At 37.4% G+C, this 19874-nt stretch overlaps 1 protein-coding gene across 1 annotated transcript in view; it reads left to right on the plus strand.

Moving 5' to 3' along the window:
- Positions 1-1594: 1594 nt before the first annotated feature.
- LOC149262702 (histone-lysine N-methyltransferase CLF-like) overlaps positions 1595-19874 on the plus strand; it is a 287901-nt gene continuing 269621 nt past the window's right edge. Inside the window, exons 1-2 of the mRNA XM_089425080.1 lie at positions 1595-2003; positions 2186-2242. The gene's annotated coding sequence lies outside the window, so the exon portion shown is untranslated. The remainder of the gene's footprint in view (positions 2004-2185; positions 2243-19874) is intronic.

Consider the following 19874-nt stretch of genomic DNA (forward strand, 5'->3'; position numbering starts at 1 on the left):
ATCGAGGTTCCTTCTGCCCTTGCCTTAAGTCCTCCCCTTTGCACATTTGCGATGTGATTTCCTTAAGGAGCCTTTTATGCATTTTTAGAAGAAATGACTTCTTTTCAAAGGACAAAGGCAACCTTCTTTCTGCAATAACTTCATCATCCGAAGTCCATTTTGGTCCATTCAAGTTGCAGTAGATTCAAAACGAGAAGATCTATGCAATGGGACTATTTCCAAGAGCATCTTTGGACTTTCATTTTCCTCTATGAGGAACAATTTAGACTTAGAAGTCTATCTTAGATCCATTTTGGATCAATAGAGCGTCAAGGTTGAATTCTAGTGTCTCTTTTGTCATTGAAGAGTAATACATAGAAACTTGAGCAAATGAGAATAAATGGGCATGGAAATCTATGAGAGAAGGAACATGCTGCTGCAAATTCGAGAGGAGAAGGAATTGGACTTAAATTTCACTAATAACAATAGAAAACCATAATTTCAAGAGGAATAAACAAAGATCATCAATCTCATGCAAAGAATGGCACGACAAAAGAGAGAATAATGACCACATGGAGCATATTCCAAAGCTATTAATATGTCGTAGATACAAGGACTATTTATGTTTTGATGAAGATAACATATAATCGGCAGTGTGATAGGTAGAGGTGGTAGAGGGAAGCCTAGACTAGAGAAGGATATGAGAGGAGATTTGACAATTTTCTTAGCATGACCTATTGCGCTTTGACACCATTGTTGGAAGAGACACAAAAATTGGACAAAGATAGATAAGTGTGTATGATACACATTACTACAACATTTTGTTACCCTTGGTTTCATCTTCCAAGAGGTCTCTTGGACCCTTATGACTCTTCAACTTCACTTGAGGTTTTTCACCTTCCATACAAGTGAATATTTCAAATTTGCATAACCTATAAGGATTACATTTCCAAAAGTGATGATCTCGGATAGACAAATATAACTTTAGGAGGATTTGAACTTTGTATGTAGGTTAAGAACACTCTCACTTTCCCATCTACAAGCCTATGGTACTGCATAGCCCACCATATTTGTCAGTGGTATTGGTTACAATGTAGTCTATTTAAAGGCTTGAAGAAATCGATTATAGAATGCAAAAACACCAATGTATATCCATCTAAACCCTTGACTTATCCTCTCGGTGTTTGGTAGATCCGAATTTAAGATGAATCTAACCTAATATATAAAAAAAAATACTAATTACTTACAAAAAATAATCTATATCAAATTAACATAATTCTATTTAAATATATATAAACAAAATAATAAATCTAGAAATATGTAACTTTGTAATTGATAAGATTTTCGATTCAGATAGAACACATTTAGTTATGATGATTATAAATCCCTAGATTCTAAAGCCGGTGTTTAACGATGGAATTTAATATTATGATACCTTATTAAACAAACTCAAGATCTATTGCCTTCCAAACTCCTAAGTAAAAGACTAAATTCAAAAACCACTCCTAGATTAAAAAAACAAACAGAAAAAGCATATAATTCGAAGGTTTCGAGTCAACTCAAAACCACCAATGGTAAACAAAAAAATATAAAACCACCAAGAGAGATGGGATGATGACACAATGCATAAGCATATCTCTCTCACACAGTAGTTGTTGTCAAAGAGGCATTCAAAAATTTGCCAGTAAGGTTGTTTCCCACCATTTTTATCTTTCAATTTCAATTTCTATATGCGCACTGTGCAAAGCTGAAGCCATTTTGTATTTGGTTTTCCTTTTCATCGGTTGGGGGTGTCCTAGGGTTTCGTCCAACCTTCAACCCCCATCCGTGTTTGCTCGGGCATGGCCGGACACCTTCCGTCCATGCTCGGCTGAACAGCTCCTATTCTGTCTGTCTCCCTCCACAAACCATGGATCTCAAAAACCCATTTTTATTTCGATGAATTACTATATGTAATACTCAGATCGAGACGGTTTGTCCCTTACAGCTTCCCGGTTCCTGCTTGAGTGCCTTTTTTTGTTCGGGTAATCCTTTATTTTTCCACATTTTATTTTATTTTCCTTTTGCATTTGCGTTGTTATTTGAAATTTTAAATAAGCAGTAATTTTTTTTTACTAGGTTCGCAGGTCATAATATTGCAGCTTTCTTTTATGGTCTTTTTTTTTTATTACAGTGGACTAATATATTTTCGTTGTTGCGACTGCAGTTCAGTTTCTAAATGCAAGAGCCTGACCGATGTTAGGCTAAGAGTAGGAAGAAAAGGGTAAGTCTTGACTAGAAAACAGCAAGAGCTTTAATCGTGAAAATTTCCAATGTTCATGCCATATTTTATCCATGAATGCTGTTCGTGAAATTTCCTTTGAAGTGTGATGTTATTTCCCACGAGCTTTTTTATATCAGGAATCTCGGTAGAATTAGATCTGTTCTCAATATTAAACTCAGAGACTTGTTTGGTATATTTCTAATGCATATAGTTGAACATTGTAGCTGTAGCAGTCTGACACCTATTTTTCATCCCCATTGTTGCATGTCCACGTTAATATGACAACCAGAATACCAAAACAAGATGACCTAAGATATTGGATCGAGAGAAATACATCAGCGTTGGGAGTTAAATTTCATTCTAAGTTTAAAAGCTGAAGAAACATTTACGGGGCTGACGTGCATGGTACAATGCAATGTGGCTACTCTTGGAATTTAGAACCTCAAAACACAAACCGTTTTGCACCCTGCTTTTCCTGTTTGCGTGTGTGTGTTAAAAGTTGTAGAAACATTTACTGGGCAGGTGTGCATGGTACAATCCAATGTAGCTACGTTTACTTGGAAATTAGAACTTCGTCATTCCGGCCATTATAAACCTGGGTTTTCTTGTTTGTGTGTGTTAAGTTTGGGGAAACCTTTACTGGGCAGGTGTGCATGGTACAATACAGTGTGGCCACTCTTACTTGAAAATTGGAACCTCAGTACTCCAGCCATACCTGGATTTTCTTGTTTGTGTGTGTTAAGAGTTGGAAAAATATGGACTGCGTAGATGTGCATGGTACAATCCAATGTAGCTACTCTTACTTGAAAAGTAGAACCTTAGTACATCACCCATTTTACAGCTGAAGGTTTCTGTGTGTGTGCGCACACGACCTCAGTACACCAGCCATTTTAGCTCTGGGTTTTGTTGTTCATGTTTGCATATAATGTGCATGCATGTGTATTAAACAGAGGTTACAGTATGCCGTTTCAGCAATACAGGTGATAATTACATTACATTCAAAACCTGAGATATTTAATTATCTTTGATGTCCATGATTACCCAGAAGACCTATGAAGACCTTAAGTTCTTTATTTATTTATTTATTTTATTTTAAACACGGATTGCAAACCGCAAAAAACAGAAGTTCAGAATCATCTGAACTAAAACAAACGTACTGATTTGTAAAGACCTCAAATCGATTTCTACTGTCTACCACTCCTGCTGGGATACTTGAACAATGACAACAGAGAACAAAATTCTGGGTACTATCTAGTAGATCTTTCCTACACTCTTCTTTCATGTATTATTTGTTTCATGTATTTCCATTGTTTTTCCTTTCGGAGTAGCCTGGTGCTTTTTAGATTTAGTATTACTGATTGTACTTGCTCGCCCCATTGACCTATCTTTCTGGTCATTTAATGGGCATTAATGAGACTATCATATATTACCTTATCTTATCCAAGTGAAGTTGAAGTTCTCATTATGTATATCTCAATTTTGGTGGGGGATGGTGCCTTTCTGCCTGTTGTTGCCTGTGAGAGGGGTCTGTCTCCTTCTTCATCAGGGAGGGAAGCTTTCATGCATATCACGTTTCCTTGGATAAGCTGAAGCAGGAGCTGTGTGAACCTTGGTCTATTGCATTCTTTTGAAGCTGGCTGCTGATGAGCAGCATTTCGTTTGTCACACTGATTCACTTCGTAATTTATTGGGATGATGATTCTTCTATATTTCTCTCCAAAGTTTCCAAATTCATATATTGCTTATGTAGTGCCACGTTCCAACACTACTTGGTTCATATTGTCTCTCATAACTTAGAATCTGTCCTCTATGGCATCTTTATTCTCTTGTCAAGTACTCAGCAACCTCCAGTTTTGGTGTAATGTTGGCATACATTATTCAATTTTCTTCCTTTAGTTGGTCCAAGGTGATGGATGATAGGGATTGCCTTCGATCATGTCTTCTGCTTGAATTATTGACATTCATCTTCCTATTGTGCATGCTCTGAACACTTGTCTGTGTGAGAGTGAGCCACTAGAGTAATCCATTTTGTTATTATGCCCCTCTAATGGCATCATTAACATCCATGATTGTGGATTCAACCCAGTTTTATCTATTGCATTAACTACAATTGGGATTTTTGTTCTCTTATCTTTTGGTGTGCTTGTAGGTTATATTGTTATTTGTTATAGCATGTTGAAGTGAATTGATTTTGTCTTGTAGGTACCATGAACATTACTTCTAATCTATAGTAGATCCATGAAAATTTTAGAATCTCCTTCCACTTCTTTTGGAGGCCAAGTTTAATACATAAATTATCATTTCCACTAGAGCATCCACTATAGCTTCGTTAATTGATTCCTCAAAAAATTATAAAAATGGCCTTGGAGGCGCTGTACAACAAGGGAGATTTTGGGTTTATGAATTAGGAACATAAATGTGAAGTAAAGGTACTAGAAGATAAAATGAGGCACATTTTTTCAGGAAAAAGAAAAAGAATGGAGACTCGAGATCAAGGCATTATGGTTATGGGTTGGGGATGAGAATATCAAATTCATTCATAAGTATGCCAATTGTGGAAAGAATATAATCTTTGTTTGGAAAATTGATAGGGAAGATGGTACTTGGGCTATAACTTTCAAGAAGTTAACTTTTGAAGGAGTAAAGTAGTTTTCCTCCTTTTTTAAGGAAGACACACATGCTACAATACTACATATAATTAGGCTATTAAACTCCTTCCCTATTTTTGTCAACAGGAGGATAATCAGTCCTTGACAAAGGAGGTTGGGAAAGAAGAATTGTATCAGACTATGCATAGATTTTAAAAGGACAAAAGTCATAGGCTTGATGGAGTGCTTGTGAAATTCTTCTTATGTTGTTATGATCAATGTTACATTTATCGTTATTGGCAATTTATTGTCGGGGGTCCAAAATTTTAATTATCGGCAATATTGTGGTAATTATTAGGAGTTACCTAGAAACTTAAAAAAAATCATTTTTTTTTTTTCAAATTTTTAAACTTCTAAAGCAACATCAACATCAAACAAACACATTGTCACATAAATATGAAGATAAAACTACTATATAAAATGTATAAGATGTCAAGTGGTACATCAAACATTGATATTGAAATATGATATCTGTCTTGACTCTCCTGAGTCACAAGTCTTAATAAGATCAAAGAAAATTGCATCAAAACAAAAAGGTGTATCTCATGAGATGATCATCATGAGGCATCTAGATACTACAAGCCTACAAGGCTAATCATGATGCACTAAAATATCAAGTTTCAATGATTCCCTCTACCCCTTTTATGGGCAAAGGTCATTAGTGTCAATTTTCTTCTAGAAGTAGTAGGTGGACATGTTGAGCTTGAGCTTGAAGTGGAAGGTGAAACTCTTGGGGAAAATGTGGAAGATCAAGTGGGATGCCTTTTGCTTCTTTCCCTAGCCGACAATTTCTGTGGAGGTGTTCATGGACTGTGGTAGCAATGGTTGTGGTTGTGGCACATTCTCAAATCCGATATCCTCCCCTTGCTCTAAATTTGTCTCTCCTACAAGTGGAACATCCTCCTCTTGCTCCTCCTCCTCCTCCACATCCTCCTCATCCTCTTGCTCCAACCACTTTGGTGCCTCCATGATAGGCTTCTTAGTCTCCACCCTCCATGAACTCTTGGTGTCAAGTGTCTCCAATGAAATGGCATCTGTCTTAGGTACTTTGTTTATTTTCCTGATCCATAACTTGAGATTGTAGTAGACATATACCATGTCATTGTGGTGGTGGGCATCTAACCTACATGAGGGGGATTTTGTGATTAATCATTAGAGGAATAAGGATTCAAGCTAATGTCCCACATATGCCATAAATTAAATTAATGAACTTCTAAAAAAATTAAATTTAAATTTGAAAAGTTCTAACTTCTTGTGCTTCTTGGAGTGTATCTTTTCAAACACACTCCAATTGCGCTCACACCTTGAAGAGTTGCAAGTTTGAATTAGCACTTGAATGATAAGTTTTTGCAACTTTAGGACTCTTCTACCATTGCTTGCCCACCAAACATCTACAACAAATAAATGCAAAGGATTCAATTTTCCAAGGAAAGACAATGACTTATATTTCAATTTTCCATTAAGCGAATGTCAAAATTTCAAATAGAATCATAGATATTCATGGAAAGGAAACACATTGAAATTTGAAAGTGAAATTTGAAATAAATTTTGCTCGTAGCTTACTTGGCATCTTAGTGGTCTTGTCTTGGATAGCCATATCATACTCAAATGCCCATGAACTCAACTTATATACCTCAAGTGGTTTGGAAATATCATTATGCTTAGCTTAAGTTAACACCATCCTTTGAATACATTGGTGAAATCCATCCATAACCTTTGCATCAAACCTAAATCCACATGCATAAGAGAATGTAGGGTTGAGGTAGAGCCTTACTACATGAATCAAATGATGGAGAGTGTTGTTCCATTGCTCATCAATCACACCCCATATCTTATCTCGTTTAGTGAATCCCTTTTCCTCCTTGTCCTCATAGTATTAATGGATAGCTTCCTTGACCCTACCCGTTGCCTCATACCAATAGTCCATTGCGGGCTTCTGACCATCAACCAAGTGAAGAACCTTTACTAAAGGTTCACTGATAACACTCAACTCCTCCACTCCCATCCATGACCTTTGGTTGTGTCCCACAAGTTGGGCTATGGCTTGCCCATCCACTTTAGTGCTATAGACACAAGCATTCTACTCATCTAAGAGAAACATGCTCTGCAACTCCAACATTGAATTGCAAAGAGATTGAAGAGAAATGAAGCTAGTTGCAAAACGTGTGATAGTAGGATGGACCAACTCCTTGCCCCTTATGAACTGTCTCATGAGTGTTAGAACAAATCTATGATTGTAAATATATTTTGTAACACTTCTAGCTGACTCAACAGTTTCTTTGATCCAAGGAATTTTCCCCATGTCCTCTAGCATTAAATCAAAGCAATGGGTGGCACAAGGAGTCCAATATAAGCTTCAATACCTCTCCATGAGAAACTTGCCAACAATAACATAGTTAGCAACATTGTTTGTAATGACTTGGACAACATATTGCAGACCTATCTCCTAGATGAAGTTATCCAATAACTCACATAATAATTGTGCATCTTTAACATATTCATATGCATCAATAGATTTGATAAACATTGTCCCCTTGGGACACTTAACCAAGAAATTCAAAATGGACTTGCCTGTCCCATTTGTCCAACCATTTGACATAATGACGCATCCTGTGATCTCCCATGTTTCTTTCAACTTAGCCAATCTTTTTGTGCAATCAACCTTTTCCCCTTGAAGGAGTTGCCCTCTCAAGGCATTATAAGAAGGGCCCTTATTGCCTAGACCAACAATGGCAACGACTTCAAACATGGAATGGTAAAATTGATTGTCCTTGGCAATGTTGAATGGTATGTCTCTCCATAGAAAGCATTTCACCTCAATTTTGTCAGCCTCTTCCTTCTTCAATTTAATTATTGATGAATAGAAGGTTGCTCCTAGTCACAAATAAAGGTGAGGACCCTAAGGGGCAAGGCATTGTAGAATGTGAACTTGAGGATTCGCTTTCCCCCACTCCTGAGACTGAGAAGCTTGTGGATCTATTTGCAAGCTCAAGCCTTGCTTCTTCCTTTTGATCTCTCTTCTTATGCATTTGACAAATGGATTGGTTTGCAATATGAATAATTTTTGGAGTGGTTGTTGGGCAAAGAACCACTTCATTCCTTGCTATTTCGACAAGGTGGTATTTCAAATGGTTGATTCCACTAAACATTTCCCTACCACATAACTTGCAATTCAACCTCATTTTGTTATGACCCTCATAAGGTAGACCATACTTTCACATTAGATCCAATGGCTTTGACATTTTAATTCTTCAAATGTGTAGACTCTAGAGTCTAGAGCATTGATTTAATTTGTAAACTTATGGGACAAAAAAGGAGGGGAACTTAGAATTTGAAATTCTGAAATAGAATACAAATCCACAAAATTGAAAAAACATGAAAAATGCTCCAATAAAAATGACGAGTTCATTTCAAGCAAATTATTGCAATAAATATTGTCTATAATAGTGGTGAGGGCTTTTCGGTGATAAAATTGTGATAATTTTGATATTATTGCGATATGTGCAATACTAGTTATGTTATTATAGAGAAAAAATTACGGAGAGGTGGAGACAACAGGAACACAAGGAAAGATGTTCAAAGCCTTTGGTGCAATATTTCTAGCATTGATTCCTAAAGAAGATAATCCTACAACTTTTGAGAAGTTAAGACCCATCTCATTATGCAATTGCATATGCAACATTATCTTGAAGGTAATTTCTAGGAGATTGAAAATTGTTATCTCAAATCAAATTCTTGGAGAACAATTCAGGTTTTTAGAGAGAAGGAAAATTCATGAGGCAGTTGGAGCCATCCAAGAATGTATACATTCAATAAAGGTTAGAAAATAGAAACCAATGGTCCATGGTGATGAAAGTGGACTTGTCCAAAGTTTATCACAAAGTGAGTCGACTTTACATTAGACTAACTTTAATTCGTCTATGTTTTTGTTGTCAATTTTTGGTAGGATAATGAGTTGCATTTACTTAGTATGTTTTGTTGTATTATTCATTAGAATATCAACCTCTTTCTTTAGAATAGGGAAGGACCTTAGATATGAATTTTCCATAATCCCCCTTTTCTTTCTTTTAATAATTGAAGGCTTCAACGTGCTACTCAAAGAAGCAGAAGGAAATGGTAGTATTAAAGGGGTACCTTTTGGAGTATAATGTGATGTCACACATCTATTGTTTGTACTATTGTAGATGATATATTGGTTTTTTGTGAAGACACCAAAAGGGTCATTGAAAAATTTAAGGGTATCATGGATGTATTTTGTAAAGCAATTGGAATGGTCATTAATATGGAAAAATATGTGATGACCTTACGGGGGATATTCGAGTAAGAAAACACTACTTTACTCGATTATTTCTTTATAAGATGATTGTAATGCAATAGGGTTTGAAGTATTTGGTTGCCAAATAAAAATAAACAATGTGCTTGACATCGGTTGATAAATAAAGTGGAGAAGAAAATAAACATGCTCCTATAGGTAGTTGTTTTGGGGGGAGGGTTGTTTGGTTTTGATAAAAATAGTTCTAGAAGTAATTTGTGTTGAGAAATCTAGGGGCAACAAATTAGCTGATTTCTCTTAACTTTTTTTCTTTTTGTCGGTCTAGAAGCTTCATTTATATTATTAGGAAAATACATTTTACAAAATGATTCTCAACCACTATGTGAGTCGGAGTATGCAAAAGATACATCCATTGAGCCTTTATTTCCACTAGGCTGAGGAGCCTTACATGCCAAAATAGAGACAAAAAGGACCAAGCTGGTTCAAAGTAAATTTTCATGGAGGTGGCTGTGGAGGCAGAGGAGGCATCGCTAACAGGTCCTCTCTCTCGTGCACATGAAAGTCAATATGTTGAACTCTCGCTTCCAGCGCATGCAGATGTTTGTTTGTTTGCTGGTGGTTTCGACAGATATTGGCCAATTAGTGTAGGATTTCATTTTGACTGAATTGGATATCTACCATGTAGGCCATGAACTCATTCTGGTCCTCGTATCAGTGCTCGCGAAGGATGTATAGGTTGGCCTGGATACCTCACAACTGTTTTGCAATTGAGTCCATAGTAGTTGGCAGAACCACACAACCAAGGGAATGGCCTGGATCTTGGGCAACCTCCCCCCCTCGTTCCACACTCCCCGAATCTATAGATGACGAATTGTGATTATTTGCATGAAGGCTCGCTTGCTGTTGTTGCCCTCTGCCTCTGCAAGGGCGACCTTGCTGGCACAACATGACAACAGACAAGCAACAATCTTGAACCTGCAACACAATGAATTTCCCCAATTTCACAAGTTTTCCACCCCCTCCACCATAAATAGAAAACTCCTAGACCGACCAACAAAGACAGGGTGGGCATAAAGCCCAGAAGCAGATCCGACAAAATCCCTTAACTACCACACTCTAAATTCCTCCAGTGCTACTCTCCCAGGCACATTAGCCAAATATGTGACAAAATTTCCCAAACATAACTTCGCAGACTTGGTTAGGCTTAGAGGAATGGCCAAATTGAAGAGAGTGCAAAGGTTAACTGATTCAAACACAACCTGCGAAGGGCCCCTATCAATTAAGAATTGTATTGGGAACCAACCAAACACCTTGATGTAGGTAAGCGGCAAGATGTCTAGGAGCTAAGAACATTCGCCCAAGGAACACCTCATGCAACCTTATTCCCCCAAACTAACAAGACTAGGGAAACTTACAAAAATAAGTGCAACCCACCCAAAAGAATACTTACCCACCCAAAAGAATACTTGATGATAAACCGCACCCTCGAACTCGAGAGAGCAACCAGATACCACTGGGAGCATGTCACATTCAGAAGGAAAGATCTTCAATAAGACCATAACCAGAAGACTAAAAGTACTTGAAGCCTCCCACACAGCAGGCCAATCGAGAGACTCCTTTGCAGACCATAGCCATAGATTCCACCAATACGTTCACATTCGACACACGAGACTGTAAAATTGGAAAAATACTCACCAAGGTCCCAAATGTACACTTGTGAGCTAACCAGGGCGATTCTAGTTTCATGTCGGACCTCCTCTACTTGCTGCTGCCTGTTTCACTTCTGAGGTGGGTTTGCATAACCACCAACGGGTAGGCTTACCACCCCACTCTCTGTTCATCTCCCAAACAACCTCAATCTTCCCTAGGAGCGCAAGGGGCAAGATAACCAAGACTGTTGCGTTTAGAAGGATCGGCGGGTGAAAAGCCCAACCTAAACCACCTTAATGAATGTCATGCATGTGTGTTACGTGTAGAGGGAGAAAATATCGAGGCTAGTTGGTCGCCTAGTTGATCACCCCCATCAGGTGGATTTCTCTTAACTTGATAATTGCTTGAGATATATTTTAAATTTAACTTGATTAACCTTTTTGCCACTTATTATTATTATGTTCTTATCATCAAACAACTACCAAACCATAAAGAACAATGAGACAAGAGGACACAAGATATAGGCGATCAGCCAGGGCCAAATCCTCTTTTGATGAGAGGAAAACCCACAAGAACTCTTCTCTTCTTATATAACTTCAGTTGACGAATTCCAAGACCTATGACCCTTGACCAAGATCCCTCCAAGACCAAGTCGAACTTTCTCCTTGAAGGAATTTCTCAACCCAGGTCAAACTTGCCTTCCAATCGCTTCTACTTCACCTTTGACCAAGATTTCGAACCTGCAATTTTTGACTGCAATTTCGACATGCAGTTTTTGACCCCTACAACAAAAACCCTAGGTGGCACATGTGAGAGAATAACGGTGATTTTGTTCTCCTCTTCTTCACTTGGAAAACCCTCTCTTCCTTGATTATTTGGCTAGCAAACTTGACTTCTTGTCACTGAAATTTAGCTTCTTTTGCAACTTCGGATTTACTGCAGCAAAGTGATGTCCTAGATGTCGCACATGTGAGGAGATGAGGCCAAAAACAAATTAGAAATTTTGACTTTCTTGTGCTTAACTCTCCTTCCTTTTCTCGCTCTTCTTTAGGTCTCCTTGCCTTGATCAAACTTCTTTGTTGCTGGATGGATGCTTTCTTGAATGAGGCTGAGTGCTCCTATCTATAGGCTTCCCTGAGTCCCCTAATAGGCTGACTTGCTGCTTTTGAAGGTAGACTTGCTCCTTTTGAATGCCGACTTGGTTGTAGTACTATGACAAGGACTTGGGGGGTCTTTGACTCTATTTGACTCAAATAAAATTTTCTTTACAATATGTAACATGCCCAAAAGGGTCTTCCATACATGACAATGACTCAATTGACTTGTAGACTCAATGATAAGCCCTAGAAACACACAATGGGTGCTTGACCTAAAAATATATTTGCCTTGAGCATGAAATACATGTCTCAAGAATGACAATAATAAATTTATTTTTCTCTTTACAATAAATACATGAAATCATGATTACATATGTCATTATGTAACCTAGTTACATATTTCAACACTCCCCCTTAACTAGGGAGGTATTCATAATCCATACAAAGTACTTGGACATTCTCAAACTGAAGAATTCTCATAAGAAGAGTCAGACTGGTAAGCCATCTCATAAGCTACTTCCTTAGCTTATGCAAGAGCATCTCATCATACCAACCAACATTGTCGCATGGCAAGGCCTTGACTAATAGCTCTACCTCTCCACAAGATCAGAGCACAATTTTGGCGAGACCAATGATTGAAAAACACCATCATCATTGTCTCTCAAGGCACATACCCCATTCGAGTGTTCACAGGGTATGTCCTTTTAGGACAATTCCTATCTTGGAATAACACATCCTTAAGGAATTTCCTCTTCGACTACTCTTGCCTATTGGATGCCCCATCACATACTCAAAGAGTATCGGAATCAATTTCAAATGCTTACCCAATCCTCCATTCTTTCTTTACAATATGAATACAAGAATGATGTGTTTATCTCTCCCTCTCAACTAGGGAAGATATACTTATTCCTATAAAAGGAATATACCCAAGCTCCCTCTTATCTAGGGACTTGTCCAAGCTCCCTCTTAACTAGGGACTTGTTTTCAACTGTAGCTCTCTGCACTTTAGTGGAGATCATTGTACCTTCAACTGCTTGTAGAGATCCTCCTTTCCATGTCATGAATTTCATCTTCATCATTATGGAGCCTTCATCTTCTAGGTTTTCTTTGTAGGGCATCAACCATCTTTCACTTTCCTTCACAAACCGTATCAGTCATGTCATCCTTCTCTTCATTGAAAAGTGATATTCTAGCCCACATTTGGCTTTTCTTCATCCAACTACCTTTTCCCAAGTTATGTTACTTTTAGTATCTTCCATCATCTACAACTCTCTTTCGGTAGCGTCATTTCAACCCAATCTGATGTTGTTCAAAAATCAAAATGAACATCAAATCAAAGTTACCTTTTATGATGGCCTTTCATCATGACATCTGCTTGCTTGCAACATCAACATACTACACATTCATAAACACATCTCCAAGATATACAATGTTAAGGGTCTCCTTCCTTTACAAACTTTATTAGAGTCTTCATACCTTCTCCATGGAGATGTCCTAGCCAATTCTTTCATCCATTGGATGTTGATAACTTATCTCATGTGACTATAGTTGCATTTTTTGTGAACTCTTCTTCCTTTTTTCTCATATTGCTTCCGAAGAACTTCTATACATAATTCCTTCATCTTGTCAACTACCTCATATTCCATATGAGGACATAATACATTGATTTCATCTTATCAATATGTGCCTTCATGCATCTTTCCAAAGGAAGAGATCGTCTTTTCTATCATGCTCATGAGTTAGAGCATTCATCCATGCTATCTGCAACTATATGATGACATGACTTAATCTATCAAATATATACATACCTCTTTTCTCCTTTCGGCAACCTCGTTTCCTTGCTTTAAAGTTTTTTAACCATTTTGACATGTTGCAATCCTTTGTAACCATACCGTCATCCTTCTAAACAATGGATCCCACACAAGGTGAAGTGGTTAGCAAGACACATACTTCTTCCAAGTAGAGGTGAATCTTCTAATGAAGATTCCAATGAAGGATCTTGATTATCCTCATCCTGCAAATTGCTCTTTCTAATGATGTTGATGTATGATGAATTCTTTTTATCCTCTATCATGCTAGTTGACTTTGCTTCAACCATATATACTACCTATGCTTTCAATGAGGCTACCAAGAGCTACTTCCTTTCTATGATGGCTACTACATCCATGTAGACTTCTACTTCAACTATCCTTTCAAGCTTCTATAATGATGTCATGAGCTCTTGCTTCAATATGGTGCCATCTCCTAATATGATGCATCTTATCATACTTACAATGCTTTCTACCATGATAACTATCTCTCACAAAAACTGAAAATAACTAAGTGAAGGAGATTATCTCAGTCATAGTAGGGATCTCTCACTTCCTCCTTTGATTTCTTCTTTTCATGTTTTTCCACTTCTTCGGTGACATGGGCTTTATTCCTTTCTTTCCTTTTCTTGTTGTCCTTCTTGAGTTTCAGACAGTCTCTCTTGAAATGCCAATATTCTTGACAACCATAACATTGGATCTTTGACATATCAATCTTCTTCTTTTTTTGAGGACCAAACTTCCCAAACATTCCTTTTCTCCTAGCCATAGTAGCAAATGATTGAACTTGTTCATTTGATCCTACATCACTTTTTGCCTTTAACCTGGTTTCTTCAATCTTACACAATGACCAAAGTTCACTGAATGGGGTGGCTTCTTTCTTTCCATAGATGCTTGATACAAAGTTGCTCCATTCCTCTAGTAGTGCATTGAGCACAACAATGATCATTTCTTTATTGGGCATTATTTCCCCCAACTCTTGTAGTTGGTCTCTTATTTGTGATACCCTCATAAAGTATGAGGCTATTCCTTCTTCTTTTGATATCTTCATCTTATATAGCTCAATTCTCAAAGATATGATGTCTCCAACAATGCTTACGGAGAACAATTCTACTAGCTTATCATACATGTCTTTTGACTTCTCCAATTTTGCTACATAGGGATGAGAGAATCCTTGATTGATTCTATAAGGATTCTTTGAGCCATTTTTTCCCCTTTCATATATTTCTCTAGAGCTTGAGCTTCTTCTTTTGGTGGTTCGACGATTAAACCCTTAACATGTCCAATGACTTCATTTTCTATGAGGATCAAATCTGTCCACTTCTTCCATGCAAGGACATTTGATGACCCAACCAACTTATCGCTCTCCTTGCATGATGAAGTCATTTCGATAGTAGATTCAATCATAGATATAAGGATACTTACTTGTCAAGTGAAGATGCTCTTTTGATCGTGATATCTTCAACTCGATGCCTTCTTGATTTTGATGACGGTGTTTGCTTCCTTGAAGGTGACAAGGCTTCTTCTAGAGATGTCCTTTGTCATATATGCTTGTGATGTGATCCTTTCTTCAGAGAGAGGGAGATCACCTTGATTTTTTTGACGATGATGGCAATGCTTCTTCTTTGATGTAGAGACTTCAAGATGCTTCAATGTGTAATCCTTCTTTCTTTGAGTGGAGGTGGGGTCCTTGAGATCTTCTTCTCCTTGAGATGATGATTGTAAAATGTGTGAACTTCCTAAGAATGCTTCAAGTATGGAAGCCTTCTTTTGATGAGCTATGGAAGCCTTCTTTTGATGAGCTAGGGTTTTCTACGATATTCCTTAGATTGCTCGCCCCTTATGAATCCCTTCTTGATGGTTTGATGTCCTCTTCGATGTGTTGACCTTTCTTGATGTTCCTTTTGATGGTCCTTCTTCAAGTTGCCTTTCCTTGTCTTATCACCTTAGCTTTGATACCATGTTGAGAAATCTAGGGGCAACAAATTAGTTGATTTCTCTTAACTTGATAACTACTCGTGATATATTTTAAATTTAACTTGATTAGTTTCTTTTTCAACTTGTATTATGTTCTTATCATCATACAACTACCAAACCACAAAGAACAATGAGACAAGAGGACACAAGATATAGGCGATCAACTAGGGCCAAAACCTCTCCTAATGAGAGGAAAACCCACAAGAACTCTTCTCTTCTTATAGAACTTCAATTGACGAATTCCAAGACCTATGACCCTAGACCAAGACCCCTCCAAGACCAAGTCAAACTTTCTCCTTGAAGCACTTTCTCAACCCAAGTCAAACTTGCCTTCTAGTAGCTTCCACTTCACTTTTGACCAAGATTTTAGACCTGCAATTTTTGATTGCAATTTCCACTGTAGTTTTCAGCCCTTGTAGTAGAAACCCTAGGTGGCATGTGTGAGAGAATTATGGTGATTTCATTCTCTTCTCTTCTTCGCTTGAACAACCCTCTCTTCCTTGATTATTCAGCTAGCAAACTCGACTTCTTGTCATTGAAATTTGACTTCCTTTGCAACTTCAGATTTACTGCAGCAAAGTGATGCCCTAGATCTTGCATGTTTGAGGAGATGAGGCCCAAAACATATAAGAACTTTTGACTTTCTTATGCTTAACTCTCCTTCCTTTTCTCTCTCTTCTTTAGGTCTCCTTCTTGCCTTGATCGAACTTCTTTGTTGCTGGATGGATGCTTTCTTGAATGAGGCCGAGTGCTCCTATATATAGTCTTCCCTGAGTCCCCTAATAGGTCGACTTGCTCCTTTTGAAAGCCGACTTGGTTGTAGTACTATGACAAGGTCTTGGAGGGTTTTTGACTCTATTTTGACTCAAATAAAATTTTCTTTACAATATGTAACATGCCCAAAAGGGTCTTCCATACATGACAATGACTCAATTGACTTGTAGGCTCAATGACAAGCCCTAGAAGCACACAATGGGTGCTTGACCTAAAAATAAATTTTCCTTGAGCATGAAACCCATGCCTCAAGAATGACAATAATAAATTTACTTTTCTCTTTACAATATATACATGAAGTCATGATTACATATGTCATTATGAAGACCAAACCTAGTTACATATTTCAACATTTTGATCTACTAGATATCACTTGCTTGTGTCCCAAAAGGTGTTTTGGAAACCATTAGAAAACTTCGTTGCAATTTTTTTGGTTTGGAGACTAAAGAAAGAAATAATTGGTGTTGGCCTCCTGGAAAAGTTGGTATTACCAAAATCCATTAGAAGACGGGGCTTGAAGAATCCCCTCTCTTTTTGAAAGGATCTTTCTATAAAAAATGTATGGAGGCTAATTCAAGGACGAGGTTTGTGGGTTCAAGTAGTAAGAGCTAAGTATATAACACCTAATATAGTGCAGTATTGGATTAGAAATCTCTTCAAACAACAAAATAATGCCTCAATATTTTGGAATGTTGTTTTCCATGCTTTTACTTTGGTTGGTAACTAGTTGATGCGACAAATTTGAAAAGGGGATGTATTGCAAATTGGTCTTGACCATTGTAGAAGACCAAATTGGGAAGAAGATCAAACTGCTGAGATCAAACAATATGAGCAAGTATACATCCAATTAGTTCAAGGGTTCCAAAATGATTTTAGTTGGGCATTTTGATTTTAATTTCAATTTTGTAGCTTCAGAAGGTCTTTTTCATAGAGTTGTGTCTTGCATTCAGGAGAATAAGTCCTCTTTAGGTGGTTGTTCGAGAGGGGCGACTAATATGATGTTCTTCCTAAGTTTTAACTTAGGAAAAAGTACATTGAATAGTTTTTTAATGAATTTTGACTTTGGGCTAATGTTTATCTAAGGATAAATAATTAATTACTTAAGTGATTTAAATCTAATCTCTGTTGTTGATCTAAGAAGGTTGGGATTTAATCTTAGTCGTCTATCACTTTGAAGATTATGGATTTGGCCCATGGAGAAATTATAATGAAAAATCTATGGGAGAGGATGAAGACACATTACATTGCTATTTTTGAGAGAACAATTTTCTCAAAGAGTGAGAGACTCCAAGATTGAAGAGAAAGGAAAAGGATTGCAGTTAGGGAATTTCGGGAGCAAAATTTAGGGAGGCCGAGTCTAGGAGAGAGAGGTCGAACTATTGAAGAGGAGGGTTGAGTGTTGGAGGGAGGTTGAATAACTGAAGAAGAGGGTTGAGTTCTGTTGGGATGCCGAATTATCTTGGGGTTGATTTTTCTCTAGTACATAGGGGATGTACGAAGAGAGAAAGAGTGGCCAAGTTAGCTGGTAGAAGAGGCTAATTTTCGAGGGCCTTAAAACTTCAGGAGGGTTGAATTCCTTGAGGCTGATTTTCTAGAGGGGTCAATTTCCAAGTTCCAACAGTTGTAATTTTTCTCTGTATTCTCTATGGGTCTAGGCCCTATTTTTCTTGGGTACTATAAAGTGAAGGAAGTTTTTTTTGGGCAAGATTTTTTTGCTCAAGTGTGATTGATAGCCCTATTTTATTTCTGCTGCATTTTAATTTTTGAAAGTTAAAATACTGGATATTTTATTTTCTAGAAATTTTTAGATTTTATTGAGTAAATATTTTCTGGGTATAAAAGAATTGTCAAGGTATAGATAGATCAAATTTGGTATTAGAGATTTAAAAACCATTGGGTATGGGGCAAAGGTATGCAAAGTTCCCTTGCATATGATTTAAGAGTCAAGGAATTAAGGCTACTTTAATCTGAGAAAGGGTTGTAAACTAGGTAAGATCCACTACTTGTCACTTGTAATGGTTATCACAAGAGGGACAAAAGATGCAAAAGAGTGGAAAAGATACATAGGTCTCATGATAGGTAGCAATCTCAGGCTTAAGGGAGATTCAGATTATTTGATCTAGTCATTGAATCTTGGTGGATCATATGTTCTTAGAATATGCTATAAAACAATAGTAGAAGGAAGAGAAGACTAATATATTTGGCGGTAGGAAATTTTATGGAAATTGAAATGCCTAACTAAAATCACGATCTTTAGTATTTGAGCTTATGTAACAAGGCTCCAACATGGGATTATATTTAGAAGAATAATTTTATAGGGCGTGGATGGTGCTATCCATGCCACCAAGTAAGAGAAAGCATAGTTTATATCATGTTGGAATCTCTATAATCCAAGGAGGTACAGGAAAAGGTGGAAATATTAATAGGTATTAAGAATCTTTCGGAAGGAGGTTGTCTTGAAGAGGCCTTGAGAGGAGGCTTGGTATCATCACCAACTCTTGTTGTTGGGTACTTGGCATCATCACCAAGCTCAACTTGTACTCCATAGTCTTTCTTCTTAAAACTAGAAAATAATTATTGAGTTGATGTCATATGATGGAATGCCCCATTGTCCACATACCATGCATTCCCTAGAACAATGTTGGTAGAAAGGCAAGGCACATCAAGAATTCCTTCTTGAACTTGGCAAACAATTTGTTCATCTAAGTTTTTGCAAACGTTGCGACTTTTTCCCCTTTACCCTTCTTGTTTGGATAATGTGATGCATAATGACCCATGGTTTTGATTTTACTCAAGTCTTTTTTTGGTTGTGTGGTTGATTGCTCACTTCTTCCCTTACTCTTGCTAGGTCCTTTATCGTTGCCCTTATTTGATTGGCCGCTAGGGGTTAGGTTCTGATCAACACCCTTTTTGCTAGTCTTCGCTACATTTGACTTGCTTCTTGGATACAATCATCCCACAACCTTCCAAAGTTAGGAAGGTTCTCATGAGCACAATTACCTTTGACAAATGGTTTCCATGAAGTCAAGAGTACATTCAGTGCCATGTTCACTAGCTTTGCATCTACAACCTCCTCCCCAACTAGTGCAAGTATATCGAAAATGTATGTGACCTTCATAATGTAATAGGTGATTGAGTTTGATATGGTCATCTTTATGGATTTGTGTTTGTTTTGTAATATAATCTTCTTGTTTATGTTCTAACTCCGGTAGAGGTTGGCCAGGGCATCAACATATCCTTTGTTATTTCTTCTTGGATATATGGTGGATTAGATAATCCTGTATGACATCCATGATCATTTTCTTAACCTTCGCTTCCCTCTTCTTATGAGTTGCCAACTACTATGGATTTGTAGGCGAATATTAGGTACTATGACATCCATGATCATTTGCTTAACATCCTTGA

This window comes from Pinus tabuliformis, chromosome 6, assembly GCF_031772625.1.
Source record: "Pinus tabuliformis cultivar Carrire ecotype Pingquan chromosome 6, CPIR1, whole genome shotgun sequence".
NCBI classification, from domain to species: domain Eukaryota; kingdom Viridiplantae; phylum Streptophyta; class Pinopsida; order Pinales; family Pinaceae; genus Pinus; species Pinus tabuliformis.